Source organism: Falco rusticolus, chromosome 3, assembly GCF_015220075.1.
Source record: "Falco rusticolus isolate bFalRus1 chromosome 3, bFalRus1.pri, whole genome shotgun sequence".
NCBI classification, from domain to species: Eukaryota; Metazoa; Chordata; class Aves; order Falconiformes; family Falconidae; genus Falco; species Falco rusticolus.
In genome coordinates, this window is record NC_051189.1 from 67,228,521 (window position 1) to 67,243,322 (window position 14,802).

Sequence of the window (14,802 nt, forward strand, 5' to 3'; positions counted from 1 at the left end):
CCAGGCCAGAGTAGAGGGGCAGGATCACCTCCACCTGCTGGCCACATTCCTTGTAATGCACCCCAGGATCCCATTGGCCTTCTTGGCCACCAGGGCACACGGCTGGCCCATGGGCAACATGCTGCCCTTCAGCACTCCAGGTCCTTCTCCTAAGAGCTGCCTCCCAGCAGGTCAGCCCCAGCCTGTGCTGGTGTGTGGGGTTGTCCCTCCCCAGGTGCAGGACCCTACACTGGCATTTGAACTTCATCAGGTACCTCTCTGCCCAGCTCTCCAGCCTGCCCAGGTCTGGCTGAATGGCAGTGCAGCCTTCTGGTGTGTCAGCCACTTCTCCCAGGTTTGTACCATCAGCAAACTTGCTGAGGGCACATTCTATCCCTTCATCCAGGTCAGTGATGAATAGGTTGACCAGGACTGGACCCCAGTACTGACCCCTGGGGAACACCGCAAGCTACAGGCCTCCAGCTGGACTCTGCGCCGCTGATCACAACCCAGTGAGCTCTGCCATCAGCCAGCTCTCGATCCACCCCACTGCTCACTCATCTGACCCACGCTGCCTGAGCTTACCTATAATGGTGTTATGCGAGACAGTGTTAAAAGTCTCACTGAAGTCAATCTAGACAACATCCACCACTCTCCCCTCATCTACCCAGCCAGTAATTCTATCATAGAAGGCTATCAGGTTGGTCAGGTATGATTTCCCCTTGATGTATCCATGCTGACTGTTCCTGATGACTTTCTCTTCCTCTATGTGGTTCACGGTGACCTCCAGGCTGAGCTGTTCCATCACCTTTCCAGGGATGGAGGTGAGGGTGACCAACCTGAAGTTTCCCAGGTCATTCTTCTTGCCTTTTTTGAAGACTGGAGTGACATTGGCTTTCTTGCAGTCCTCAGGAACCTCTCCTGTCCTCCATCCTGTTACTGCTGATGTACTTGAAGAAGGCCTTCTTGCTGTCCTTGACCTTCCTCACCAGATTTAATTCCACATGGACCTTATCCTTCCTCATCACCTCCCTGTATGTTCTGACAACATCCCTATATTCCTCCCAAGTGGCCTGTCCTTTTTTCCACATCCCATAAACTTTCTTCTTCTGTTTGAGTTTTCATATTTCATAATTCCTTTCATATTGAGAATAAAGGGATCAGGATCCAAAAGCATGAGGATGACATTGATTCAAATTATATTCCTTCTAACTTTTTGCTTTGTAGTATGATAAAAGCTTAAGAATTAAAAAAAATATATTTCATGTACCAAGAGACTAACTGAAATACTTTTAACCCTATCAAGAAAAAGCTATTACAACAGCATCCCATACACACGTTGCTGTAGATGTTTTTCACAAGTAGCTTATAGATAAGGCACCGTTCTCTAAAGTGAAACAATGTGACAAAATTAAAAGTCAGGGACAGATTAATGTTAAGAACAGTGATGGAGAAAATTTACTAAATCTCCCACAGAAAAGGCTTTCTATATTATTTTTCATGGATTTAATTGTTTGTTATTCTTTTTCACAAAATTCAGAACCAGAGAAACTATAGACTCAGTTGGAAATTTAAGCTTTAGTCTCATGATAGGCTTTTATGAATTTGGATAAATACTGCAGAAATGAGCTTAACGCATATTTATTCTTTTTCTTTCAGATCACCTCATGCTTCCCCAGATATTTTACCCCTTGCATAGACACTGACATACAATCTTCAGATACAAAATTTCCTCTGCATTGCCACCTCATTCTATATACAGGGGATGGATTGAAAAAACAACAAGGATTACAGCTGTACAGTCAGTACTCCTCAAATTTTTGCTATTTTATTCTGTAACCAAAGCAGCATTCTTTCAAATTTCATACATATGTACATGTTAATCATCATTTGCATTTCCTAGTCAATATTTACCTTGAAATAAATGGAATTTTTCCATTTTGTTCATGAACATTCTACTTCAGTTCCTCCACATTTACAGATTAAATCCTTTTCCACTTTTAATCAGCCTTTGAATTATTACAATTAGAATACTGCATTTTTCACACACATACGATACTGGAACTCTTCATTTTTTAAAATGTCTCCTTTGAGCGGTGTACAGAAACTTCTAGAGATAACTATCATTGCAAAAAAAACCCTAACTGAATTGACAATGAAAAATAAAAAAAGTAATAAAAAGAAGAAATCTCAGCTTTTATCATATCACCCAAACTGAGGCTTCAGGGGGGAAAATTCTTTTTTAATCGCAGCTCAGAAGCCAAGTTCTTCACAACAGAATTGAAAGAAACTCTGAATCAAGCTATTACATAAATTTCTGTAGCAGGTCAGCATTTGATTTTGTGTCTTATTTCTCCAAGATTAACTGAAGAAACTTTACAAAGAAGGCTTTCTGAATTGTATATTAAAATGCATGACAGTCCAAAGTGTACACGGCAGTTTGACTTACTTTAATATTTACTTCAGCATCAAAACTATATTGCTAACTTTGTTCTGGCACATGAATTTCAATTCACTGTGGCATTTAGCTTGGACCATACTTCATGCCTCCATAGCACTCATCCAAGGGCAGGAGAAAGTCACAGCATCCCCATGCTAGGCAGGATATCGAGTTTGTGACACAGGAGCAGGACCTATCTGGGATTTTTTATTGCTAGGCTGGGGAATTGGTGAGAGATGGACTGCATGTATGGATCTCTGCTGAAGAGACAGCAGACTAAGACCACGGAGGTTTGGAATGAAATACTTTCAAAGAATCATTTAGGTTGGAAAAGACCTTTAAGATCATCAAGTTCAACCGCTAACCCAGGACTTAAACCTTGTCCCTAAGCACCACATCTACAGGTTCTTTAAACATGTCCAGGGATGGTGATTCCACCACCTCCCTGGGCAGCCTGTTCCAATGCTTCACCACCTTTTCAGTGAAGAAATCTTTCCTAATATCCAATCTAAACTTCCCCTGGGGTAGCTTGAGGCCCTTTCCTCTTGTCCTGTCACTTGTTATCTGGGAGAAGAGGCCAACACCCACCTGTCTATAACCTCTTTTCACATAGTTGTAGAGAGCAACATGGTCACCCCTTGAGTCACCTCCTCCTCAGACTAAACAAGCCCAGTTGCCTCAGATGCTTCTCATATGACTTGTTCTCTAGACCCTTCACCAGCTTTGCTGCCCTTCTCTGGACACCCTCCAGCACCTCCATGTCCCTCTTGCACTGAGGGGCCCAAAACTCAACACAGTATTTGAGGTGCATCCCCACCAGTGCCGAGTATAGGGGGGACGATCACCTCTGTTATCCTGCTGGCCACACTATTTCTAATATAAGCCAGGATTCTGTTGGCCTTCTTGGCCACCTGGGCACACTGCTGGCTCATGTTCAGCTGGCTGTCCACCAGCACCCCCAGGTCCTTTTCCTCCAGGCAGTTTTCCAGCCACTCTGCCCCAAGCCTGTAGCAGAGTGGGGTTGTTGTGACCCAAGTGCAAGTCCCTTGAACCTCTTACAACTGGCCTTGGCCCATCTGTCCAGCCTGTCCAGATCCCTCTGCAGAGCCTTCCTGCTCTCAAGTAGACTAACACTACTCGACAACTTGTCATCTGCAAACTTAATGAGAGTGCACTCAATCCCCTTGTCCAGATCGTTGATAGATATTAAACAGGACTGGTCCCAGTACTGAGCCCTGGGGAACAACACTCGTGACCATTACAATGGAAGTAACTCCATTTGCTACTACTCTTTGGGCTATTTCTGTGACAGACCTCAGCTCTGAACTTGAGCAAGCATCTGTTTCTCTTTGTATTGTTTCCAGTCTCTAGAAGACAGAGTAAGTGGGCCATAGTAATGCTCAATATTATAAATATTTTTAAAATATCAAACACCATATTCACAGTTCTTTCTAACAGTGATGAGAGTGATATTCATCTTGGAAACAGCAACAGTTGTTTATATTGCACAGAAGGAAGAACAGTGACACTGTGAGCTGTTCCAGGCTAAATATTTGCCATCCCCTTTGTACTGCTTTTTATATTTACTGCGAAGCCCTTCACAAGTAGGAAGCTTCAAAAGATTAGTATAAAGTGGAAGAAATGACAGGAGGATGTGAGCTCTTGACTGTTGGGGTTAATGTGTGGGAAGCAACATGTTCTTTGGTTGCTTCTTCCTCCAGGGGCCCAGGCCCCCTAGCTACCTTTATTCTTTTCTTCCTTCCTCTTCCTTTTCTTTCTATTCCCTTCTTCCTCCTTTATCACCCAACACTCCACAGAAAGGCAATTTCCAAGTCTTCTTGTTTATATTTGCATTAGATTGAGTCAGGCAACCTTGGCCTCTGCTTTCATCATGTGCAACTGAAAGCACCGCACAGACACGCCATCTGCTAGTTAGCCAGCTCCAGGCCTGGGAGCGTTGCAACCACCTCAGCACCATGCCACACTTGCATTAATTAACACAGGCACATGCTGATGTGGGTATAATGCTTCCAGAGCCTGACAAGTATCTGTGTTGTGTTCTGTAGGTATAACTCCTGATTGTCATAAATACCTTTGCATTATACTTTACAATGCTTCCATTTGATTAACTCCTATATAACCCACTTGGGTTTATTTATTTATTTATTTTTGCAATATTCTTCCTATCTGTTCTGAGTTGTTTGGGTTTTTGGGGTTTTTGGGTTTTTTTTTTGGGGGGGGGGGGGGTTGTAATATTCTTCCTATCTGTTCTGACTTCATCATTATATTTGCTCTTTTTTGGCTTGCACAGCCTTTCTTCTCTTGTCTTGGTATCTCTGTTCTAAGAACAGTTTACTGTTCTGTTGTCCTTTCAGCTTTTTTAAAAATTTATCAATTAATTTTTTTATTACTACTTTTAACTTCCTCTACACCCTGTCCTTCTTGAGTAGGAGGCTGAGTACGGGAGCATGACCCACAAAAGCAACAGTGTTTCTCCAGAGGAACTCAGCACTTGAGTTCTGTAATGCCATTAACCACTGCAACACAGATGAGTTGACAGCTACAGTGTTCTTTCTCATTTTCTATTTATGGAGCTCGCTTCCTGCTTTCCTAGAAAGAAAGTCTTAAGGCAATAGTAGGAGAGAGGAAGTCCTAACGCTAGACTTGCAGCCTTCCAGCATTTCAAGTATTTTTAGGCTGAGAAGACAAAGATTTCTATTCTGCAGTACCTCATGGTATCTGTTTTACAGAGAGAAAAAGAAGGCTGCAGGCAGCTGCTTCCTGCATTTGCACCAGCTCTTGGCAGTTCTCTGCTCCCACAGGGTGTTAGTTGCTTCTATCACTCTCCACATGCTCTCTGGTGACAGAAGAACACCACCAAAAGCACAACGAAGAGACCTGTCCCTTAGGGGCCTTATACATCTAATATCTAATGGCCTGTCTGTGGCTCCTTTTATGGCTGTTGAACTAAGAAGTTCTGAGCATACCAGTCTAACCTAGCAATTTTGATTCAACTTTTGCTAAGCTATCCCTCCCAAGTTTTCACTGCACAGTGCATCAGCCAAATACACAGGAAATGGATAATTTCTTCTGACTCCGCACAGAGATTTGTAATAGTAATGTTAAATTTCCTAGGAATGGAAAATGCATGGCTGTGGAAGCACCAGAAGGAACAAGAAATGAAACGGATAAAAGGATGGCAAGTTTTGATGACACAGCCCAGCATGAAGATCCCAGTATATCTATCTACATGTGGTTTCTCAGCAACACCCAGAGTAGGAAAACAAAGGGCAGTCTAAAACACAGGATAGACCAAAGCCATTTGGAGATGATGGCAGGAAGATAACAAACTGATCTGAAGCCCTCAGTCATCCAGACACAGAGAGAAGAAGCAGTAAGTAAGCAGAGCTGTCTAAAGGCTATCAGAGGTCGAACAGGATGGAGACACACCAGCCCACAACCACCATCAGATAACAAAGCACATTCAGAAAACAGCCCTGGCTGCCAACCATGCTAACCAAATGTGTCTTCCTCTTTCTCCAGTCCACTTACACAAAAGGAGGGCAGTCATCCTCTAGAGACTATGTGGGCCACAATATTCAGCCATCTTAAACATTAAAAAAGGTATTTTAAGGAGAACAACCTATCAAGGCATAAATCCAGAGGCAGCAACTTAAACCAAAGCACTTCCATACATATAACTGCCTCTTACCAAATCTTATTCCCCTTGGAGCAAATACCAAAGAAAGAATATCATCATCTGAAGGAAAACTAACTAAACCTGTGTTTTTTCTAAACAGAAGAAAGTAACATTAACTGAAACAGCACAATGAGAAAATATGTCCAATTATATCTGAATATAACTGAAAAAAAAACAATCTCAAATATGAAAACCTAGAGAATCTGGAGAGACTTTATGAGGCATTCATAAATGTTCTGTAAAAGTCAGCATGCAGTCAATCATTTATGCCAATATGCCACAGTGTCAGTAAAAACAAATATGGCTGGCCAATAACTTCTGGCACAGCTCTTACCCTGCAATAAAAACTTCTTCAGACGGTTGTTTATATGGGATATATCATTCCTCTGTGCAAAGATTTTGTAGATTTTTTTTTTCCCAATCAGCTTCTGTGGCTGACTTCAACCATCTTTATCAGACTGAAAAACAGATTCAAAGTGTGTCCAGCAAAGGTATAAATGCAATTTTTTTACAAGCATTACAGCAAGTGGTCTAAACTAATGCTCAACCTATCTAATGACAAACCAATTAAGGAATTAAATACTCTTAATTTCACTTTAGGCAAAGCCTCTGTTTGTCATGTAATGAATTGGTGGGAAGTGGATGCCTGGTGGCAGGGTTCTGAATGGGACTGTTTCACCACAGGTACCTTTGCAACTCCAGTTGCAATTGCTCAGATCTCAGACAACTTCCCTGAAAACAGGTTGCAAATATCACTAATTTGGGGGGAAGGAGGGGGGGGGGGGGGCGCAGGGCGTGTTTGTGGGGAGAGACAGGAGGTGTCTTTTGGAATCTACATTTATGTAAACTCCCTTATTTGCTACATAATTACATTACAGTACAAGGTCTTGGTGGGACTAAAGAAAACTTGTGTGACAAAGTACTCTGAGAATAGCTGGGAACCAGGGTAGCCTCCTGAAAAATGTCTGTAAACATGTATCCCCCAAAGGGCCAATTATTCTGCAACTCCAGAATCAAAATTAATTCTTTCATATACATTGGCTGAGTCACTAGCTGGTTTCAGAGTTAGGACCAAGACCCGAAAATAACACCTGAAGTTTGTAACTGATCAAAAATAAAATAAAATTAAAAGTATAAAGATAGAATTTTAGGGAAATATGCAGAACTGTAACAGATTAAGAAGATCTTAAAGAACGGAGTATTTATCAATCCTCTAAAGATGCAGTTACAGAGAAATGAAATCTATAAAGGACATACAGACAACAGTGACAGAATTATGTAGAGTGAAGGAAAATTTCAAAGTATTGAGACCTTGTAATTGGATCTGGGAGACCAGAATTCGTCTTCCTAAACTACTTCTCTAAGACAAGTTTAGGGGGGGAAAAAAAACAAACAAAAAACCCAAAAAATCACTGAAGAGATGAAACAGAGCAGTAATCAAATGCTCCACTTAAAATATGACTTCCTCACTAACAGAAAGACCAAGAATGTAGTGCATCTTACACCTCTCCAGGTTAAAACCCAATTGTTTTTTTCTGAAGGTTTTGTGACTAGAACCACCTGATAAATATTGAAAAACAAACCTACCGTGTCCACTCAAAGGTGTTATCACCAATGCAACAACTCTGTAGAGAAAACTTCCTTACTTATGTATTGTTCAGGAGTAATGAGCCTGCTACTCCATACGGTTTGGACAACACATTGACAATCTGTCGATGCACTGGGAGAGAAGAGTACATAGTACAGAGTTGCAAATGGGATCCACCCCCTCACAACATTCAGTACAAGTAAGTTTCATGTTCCATTGGGTTTTCTCTTTCTATAATAACACAGAGCCTGCTATTTCTGAAGACAACACTTACAGTTGTAAAAGGGCTTCCATTAGCTATTTCACACAGGAGTGTAGCTACATTATTAAGCTCCTTACATCAGTCTACTGGTGAGCAAGTTGCAGCTGTGGGACTGCATACATGGGTGCTTCAGACTTTGCTGAAACCGAGATATATAGTCTGGCTCACTAAGTCTACAGGTTTAAAGAGGAAAATGTCCTTAATCCCATTTGCAATAAAGTTATCCCAAAAGACATGTTATCATTGAAGTGCTAATTGACTGATGGCCCAAATCTTAGGCTCCTGGGTTAATTTGGAGAGGGTAATGCTGCTGAAAATTGCAAAGGAGAGAATGTTTTCTTTCTTTCCATTTTTTTTTTTTTTTTTTTTTTTTTCCCCTGAAGCTGATGAGTGAAGGGAAGTAGAAGATAAATAAATGGCACTGAGATCTTATTGATTTATACCTCACAACTGGCCCTACAATGTGGATATCTCCAGGTGGATTTGGCAGCCTCGGGGCAAAATGGTATGACCTGACTGAAGTCATTTAGAAAAATATTGGTTAAACAAGAAATCACCTTCAAAGGGAGTTCTCTTATTCTCTAGCTCTGTAGAGACACAGATATTATCTAAAAGTTCAGATGATAATGTAATATAAAGTCCAACTATGCAAGCAGTCACAGCCTGTATCATTAGCATGAAAACTGCTCAATACCTTGTAGATTCTTCCTGTAAGAGAAATACTTAATATTAGCATTTGCAATAGTGGCCTAGAACATTATCTCCTGTATAAACCCACTAGATTGACAGAAAAAGGCAGTTCTTCAATTTATTTCAGGAATTGCACAGGTGTTTGAAATTTTATATGTACTTACATACATTTTTTTTTTTTATCTTCTGTGTAATTCCCTGGTATTACCCTAGCTTTTTAAAAACTGGTAGCTCTCGGAAATACCATCAAAATCTTCAGAAAGGTACTTTTTTTGTTTGGGTTGGGTTTTTTGCTTGAAGTCAGCATTCTCCGATTCAATTGGAATATCAAGGGGGGGGAAAGATTAATGTATATAGCCCAGTATTTCAGGATTTATTTCTAGCTGGCTAGTACTAGCTGATTAGTATATCCCTGAAATTTTAATTTACATTAAAGACTGCTATAGGAGAAATGTAAATCCAAAACAAATTATGCAGAAAAAGAGTAGTAACATTGTTTAATAAGCTTAAGTTTTATTTCTTTCTGTATACTTACCTGTTCCAAATTCAGGTGGAAATACTCAGTATTAGCAAAATAGCAAAATATGGATTAAAACATTTTACCAAGTTTTCACACTAGTCCTTTGCATGGCAGTAATAATGAGGGGAAAGGTCAAATCCAAATCTAACAAACATTGTCTATTCCATTGGTATTTATCTTTAATATTTACGTAAAATTACATAGATGGTTATTAACTACAAACAAAATCTCCATGTAGTCTTTGATAACACAAGTTATTTTCCTGCGTAAGTGCTGAGTGCAGTGGCAACATACCTGCAGTCATCCCACACAAGTCATTCTGTATTCTGAATTACTGAACATAATGTTCTCAATACAAAAGTTCTGTCAGTAGTTTTAATGAAACAGAGCTTATCCTGAAAGGGAAGAAGCACATTTAGAGCTAAGAATAAGAAAAAACATAGTAAAGTAGGGCTAAAAAAGATCTCAAAATCCACAAGTCTGCCCTCCAGCAGGAAATGAAGCTCACTTAGATCATCTCTGACCAACATCAACTTTGTTTTACTCCATCCAGCATGAACTGAAGGAGTCTCCACATTCTTTCTTGGTAGGTTTTTCCAGAGTTTTACAAGCCTTACCATTTTAAAGTGGTTTCCTCATTTGTTAACATCATCAACAAATTATTCCTATTTTCTGCTGGTACTAGAGGGGTGTGGGGAAGTAATTCTTATCTTTTTATCAGGGATTTGTGTATCTTGCAAAAGAGATCGATCATACTCTTCTCTTTTTAAACTTACTAGAAATGATTTTTTTCATGGTTTGCAATGTTTTCCAAACCTATGGGATTTCTTTTCTTCTGGACAACCTCCACTTTGCCTATACAGTCCTTGAAGGATGATTCTTAAACTTTACATACTATTCAAGTTGAGGGTTTCACCAATGTCAGAGAATAATAATTAACTCCCATGTGTTACAAGTAAAACTCCTGTTACTCCATTTCAGTTTAAGAACTGTGATTTCCCTCCTATTACCAGAAGAAAATTTTATTTGACCTTTTTCTTGTTTTAATATGTGGCTAGCCATCTGCTGCAAGCCCTGAGATCCTCCACTCCCATACCAATCATTAGCCTGTTCATAATTTCTCGAAGCTTATTCTGGTATTTTCCCGTAGTATTTAAAATATTCCTAACACAGTGAAATCTAGAGATGTTTGAAGTATATATTCTATTTTAACAGCAAAACTGAACTTGAAAACATTAAAGCTGCACCAAGGAATTCCCTTTCTGTTTGAGAGAAAACCACCGAGGGCAGGGTGGGGGCAGGGGATCAGCCAGCTGCACATATACTGAATAACAGTTTCACCTGGTCAATGAGTCACTAGTTTGTTTGCTCAGGTCGTGTAAGATGATATCAGAATTTTAACAAGGCTAAAATATCACAGGCTGCTCTTCCTTTCTTTATTCACTAGATGATGATTTTTCCATTTAAGAAAGTAAACAGATTTGTTTGATGCAATTTGTTCTTGTCAAATTCATCTGGTTGCTTTTTAATTATCCTCTAGGTCTTATAAACTGATTTATAATTCATTTAGAGATTTTTTTTCTTCTCTAGTATTGCATGTTGTGCTCATTTTTTCCGCACCTTTAAACTACATTTTCTATATACTGTTTGTTCTTCTTTAGTCTCCTAGGATCTAACCTGTCTTCCATCATTTCTCAACAGTAATTAATGATTCAAAAAGTGCCTCTCACTTTTTTTAAGCCCTCAAGACAAAAAATATTTTTAAAGTTAGCCTATTAAAAGCATCCAAGTTAATGAAAGACTCTTAAACATACTCTTCCTTGAAAGAACAATTAGAATATTCTTTAAAGACTCTTAAACCTATTCTTTCTCTGCCTGTATTAAAAATTAATGCATTAGAAACCTAATTACAACATATCTTTATTCTAAAAGCCCAAACAAAGGCTTTAATGCTTACTGACCCTTCCAGTTTGAAAAGCAATGGAAATGTTCCTTGATTTCTCCCAATTTTCCATGAATGTATTAGAATATTTTCATCTTCCTTGACAATTAATTAGGCATTTTAACATGCTAGTTTACTTTCCTATATTATCTGTTTGCTCAAACTATCTGTTTATTGTTGTCTTTAGCCATTATTCTCCCCTCAAATAAAATCCTGATGCAAGAAATTATTCTTGAGCACATAAGAAGTAATGGAAGTACCTTCTCAATCATTATTAATTACATCTGAGAAATGATGGAGGAAAGGTGAATTGCCAGGAACTCAAAAAAAGCACACAACATATATTGAAAATATAATTGAGAAATGAGGACCACAGGCTGCACTGCAGAAATACTGAAAAAAAAACCAAACCAAAAACCAAATGACTAACCAAAAAACACAAAACAAAACCAAAACAAACCCAACACAAAGCAACAAAACCCCCCAGCTTCTCTATATCCTTCATACCCCTTCTTCTGCACTAGGATAGCTTGCTATTTTTTGGGGGTTTTTTTAAACATATTCCCTTTTCTCATAACATCTTTAGAGAAGGTATGAAAAGAGAGCTTTATTACTCAGACAATTTTCCCAAGAGACTCTGCCTGTCATTTCCAAAAGGCTGATTTTTCCTAATTTATTAACTGTACTCTGCTACTCTAGTCCTTTCTGTGGGGTTGTGAGCACTATCATTTCACAAACACTTTCAACATATTAAGAGGGCATTTTAACTTCACCATGCATTCTCCCAGTGGAGTGAGAATATTACCTAAAATAGTCACATTCTGTGCTTCCTCCACCTTCTGAAACAAAAGCAAAGCTGTCAGTGTGGCTTTGCAATGCCATTCAGGTTTGCTGTGACCTGTCATGCTGTTTTTCCTCAATAACTGAAGTCTACCATTATCACAAGCTTCTGTTCTTTGGACAGCTATTTAAATTTCTCAGAAGCAGACATATGACAAATAGGTGAATCTCTTGTTCCTCTCATGCTTAATCAGTGACACTGTGTGTTCAAATAAGTTTGAAAAGCAGGGCAAGATCTTGATGAGCCATTGAATACAACAGGTGGAGAAATTTGCAGCTCCAGAATAGCCAGATTTTTTCCATCTTTACCCATGTTGATAGTACTTTACTTCTAAGTAATTAAATTGATTTAGTTAATTACTCCAGGTATAATTATAAATAATGCCAGAAATAACACTGGTTAAAATGATGAAGGGGGGATCACAATAAAGTTTGAAGCACTCATTTCTTTCCACTCACTATAAGAGGGGTCTAAACTAGTTTTAGTGCAGACATCTAGGTGAAAGTCCTCTAAATAATGATGAAATTAACTCTGTACAAAGTACTGGCTCTATGGATTTCCCCCTCAAAGCTCACACATAACTGGGATAAGAATTTCAACTGCACAAGAATTCTTTCAATTGCAGACGATATAAAACACCTGAGTAAGTAGAAGTCTACAGAATCCACGAGTACAAAGACTCTCTGTGCTTGAGCAACACTGACACCTGAATTAAAAGCCTGAGCTGGTGGTGTCAGTAAAGGCAAGTGGTTGAGAAATAGAAAATAACTGGAAAGTTATCCAACTCATGATTCATGCAGAACACTCAGTTTGAAGCCATACCTATGCATCAAGCCTAACTAGGACAATCTGCAGTTTACTGCAATGTTTGTTACCATAACCAAAGAGGTTGTGCCATCCTTCAGAGTATGAATATGGTACACCTTCACCCTCTGTCCTTTTTCCTATTTACAGTTCACTATAAACACGCTAGACTCTACTTTGGCAATCATCATGCCTATAACAGAGATGCCAAGAACTCTGTTAAAGTAGCTTCAGTATTAGTAGGTACCACTGGGACCCAACATCCTTGCTACAGTAGCTACAAAGCCCAGGTTTCTGCCACAAAGATATATTAAACTGCATAAATAGGATAAATCAATCTACATACAGTATAAAATCAGTACATCCCAAAACTGCATTTGTGCAGAACTAGCTGCACTACATTTTCCTTTGAAGCTTTTGCTCACAGACAGAAGATCATCTCTGCTGTCAGAACATAACAGCCACCTCCCAGTTGCCCTCTTGCCTGAGGGTCCAGATGACATAGGAAAAGGCTAGGATGTATGCTGGTGCATAATGCTAGCAATGACAACCCACCTCTGTATGGCACCATTAGCAGGGGAAATCCCCTAGTCAACAAGGCAATGAATACAGACATCATATCTTATAAAGAGGAAACGAAAGGAAAGCTGGAAGCTCCCTTGCCAGCCTGCCTCTGGGACTTATCTGGAGGAACATGGAAAAGCAGTAGAAGCAAGCAGAGCCAGCATTTTGTGCTAGAAATAGCCTATGCGCTGACCGCTGGTCCTCCCTGTTCTCCGTATGTAGTAACATGTTAAAGCAACTTCAAAGAGCTGTCTCTTCAAGGTACCTGCAACACAGAGCAAACACCTACTAGAAGATGTTAATTGGATCCCACAGGTTAGAAGGTTTAAAGCTATGTGAATAAAGGATTAAACAGACATAACAGCAGAGAGAAACTCAACATCAGCAGATAAGAGAACGAAGGTCTTTTGATTGCTTTTAAAATGTATTATCTTGGAAATTGTCAGTTATTTTATTAGCACTTTTAGCTAGGGCAAAGAATAATACCAGCATGCTTTTATTGCAAATCTAGTTAATCAGCAACAGCATTGTGAAGACTCTTCAAGTTCATTTTCAATTTTTGTTACCTTGTTGAAATGTTTTTAGCCATTTTTATCATTAAGCACTGAAATGGAGAATTTTAAACAAACAACCCCACCCCCAAAAAAAAAACCAAAATGACAAACCCACAACATTTAGATTTCTAATACTTATATGCAGCTAAGAGCCTAACAGAAGATTACCCTCAATTTGGTATTTCAGCTCCTTCAAACTATAATAACAGAGTAATTCACAAGGACACAAGGACACTAACAAGGAGTTAGCATAAATGTTAAAGGAAATAACACTACAGAGTCTTTGAGGAGTTATATTTTTCTGTGAACCTGGCTAAATTATAGAGAACACAAACTGATATTTTACTAATAGTCAATAAAAAAGTCTGACAAGACTGAAGAGGGGGTTCTCCATAATCATTTTAAAAGGAACATAATGCCAAGTCAAGCAATATATACCTGTATTTTTACCACTCGATACTTATTCCTCTCAAGCTTACTAGTTTTCTGTCTGCCTCCTCATTTCTGTAACCTTTTAAATTTCTTTGAGAACAACAGGTTTGGCAAACACATATACTTCAAAGTCAGGCCCTAACATCATTTACTGAGTGCTTATAAATCACCTGGTAAATACCTAGAATGGATTTCCCATTGCCTTGTCAGTCTGACCCCAAAAAATGAAAGATGGCTGATTCAGACAGAAAATAACCATGCCAATAGATTTAGTAGATCAGAACCCGAAACTGGGCTGCCTTATATATACAATACATACAGATTCACTAATATCAACGGGATTATTACTCGGCATCAAGAAGTTATAGGTAAGTAAATTGTAAGTGAATAATCATACTTCTGTCAGATTCCCCCGTTCTGATCAACTGTAGCAGCTGCTCCATCCACAGTCAAGGAAGTACGCCAAGCAAAAGCAAAATGTAATGA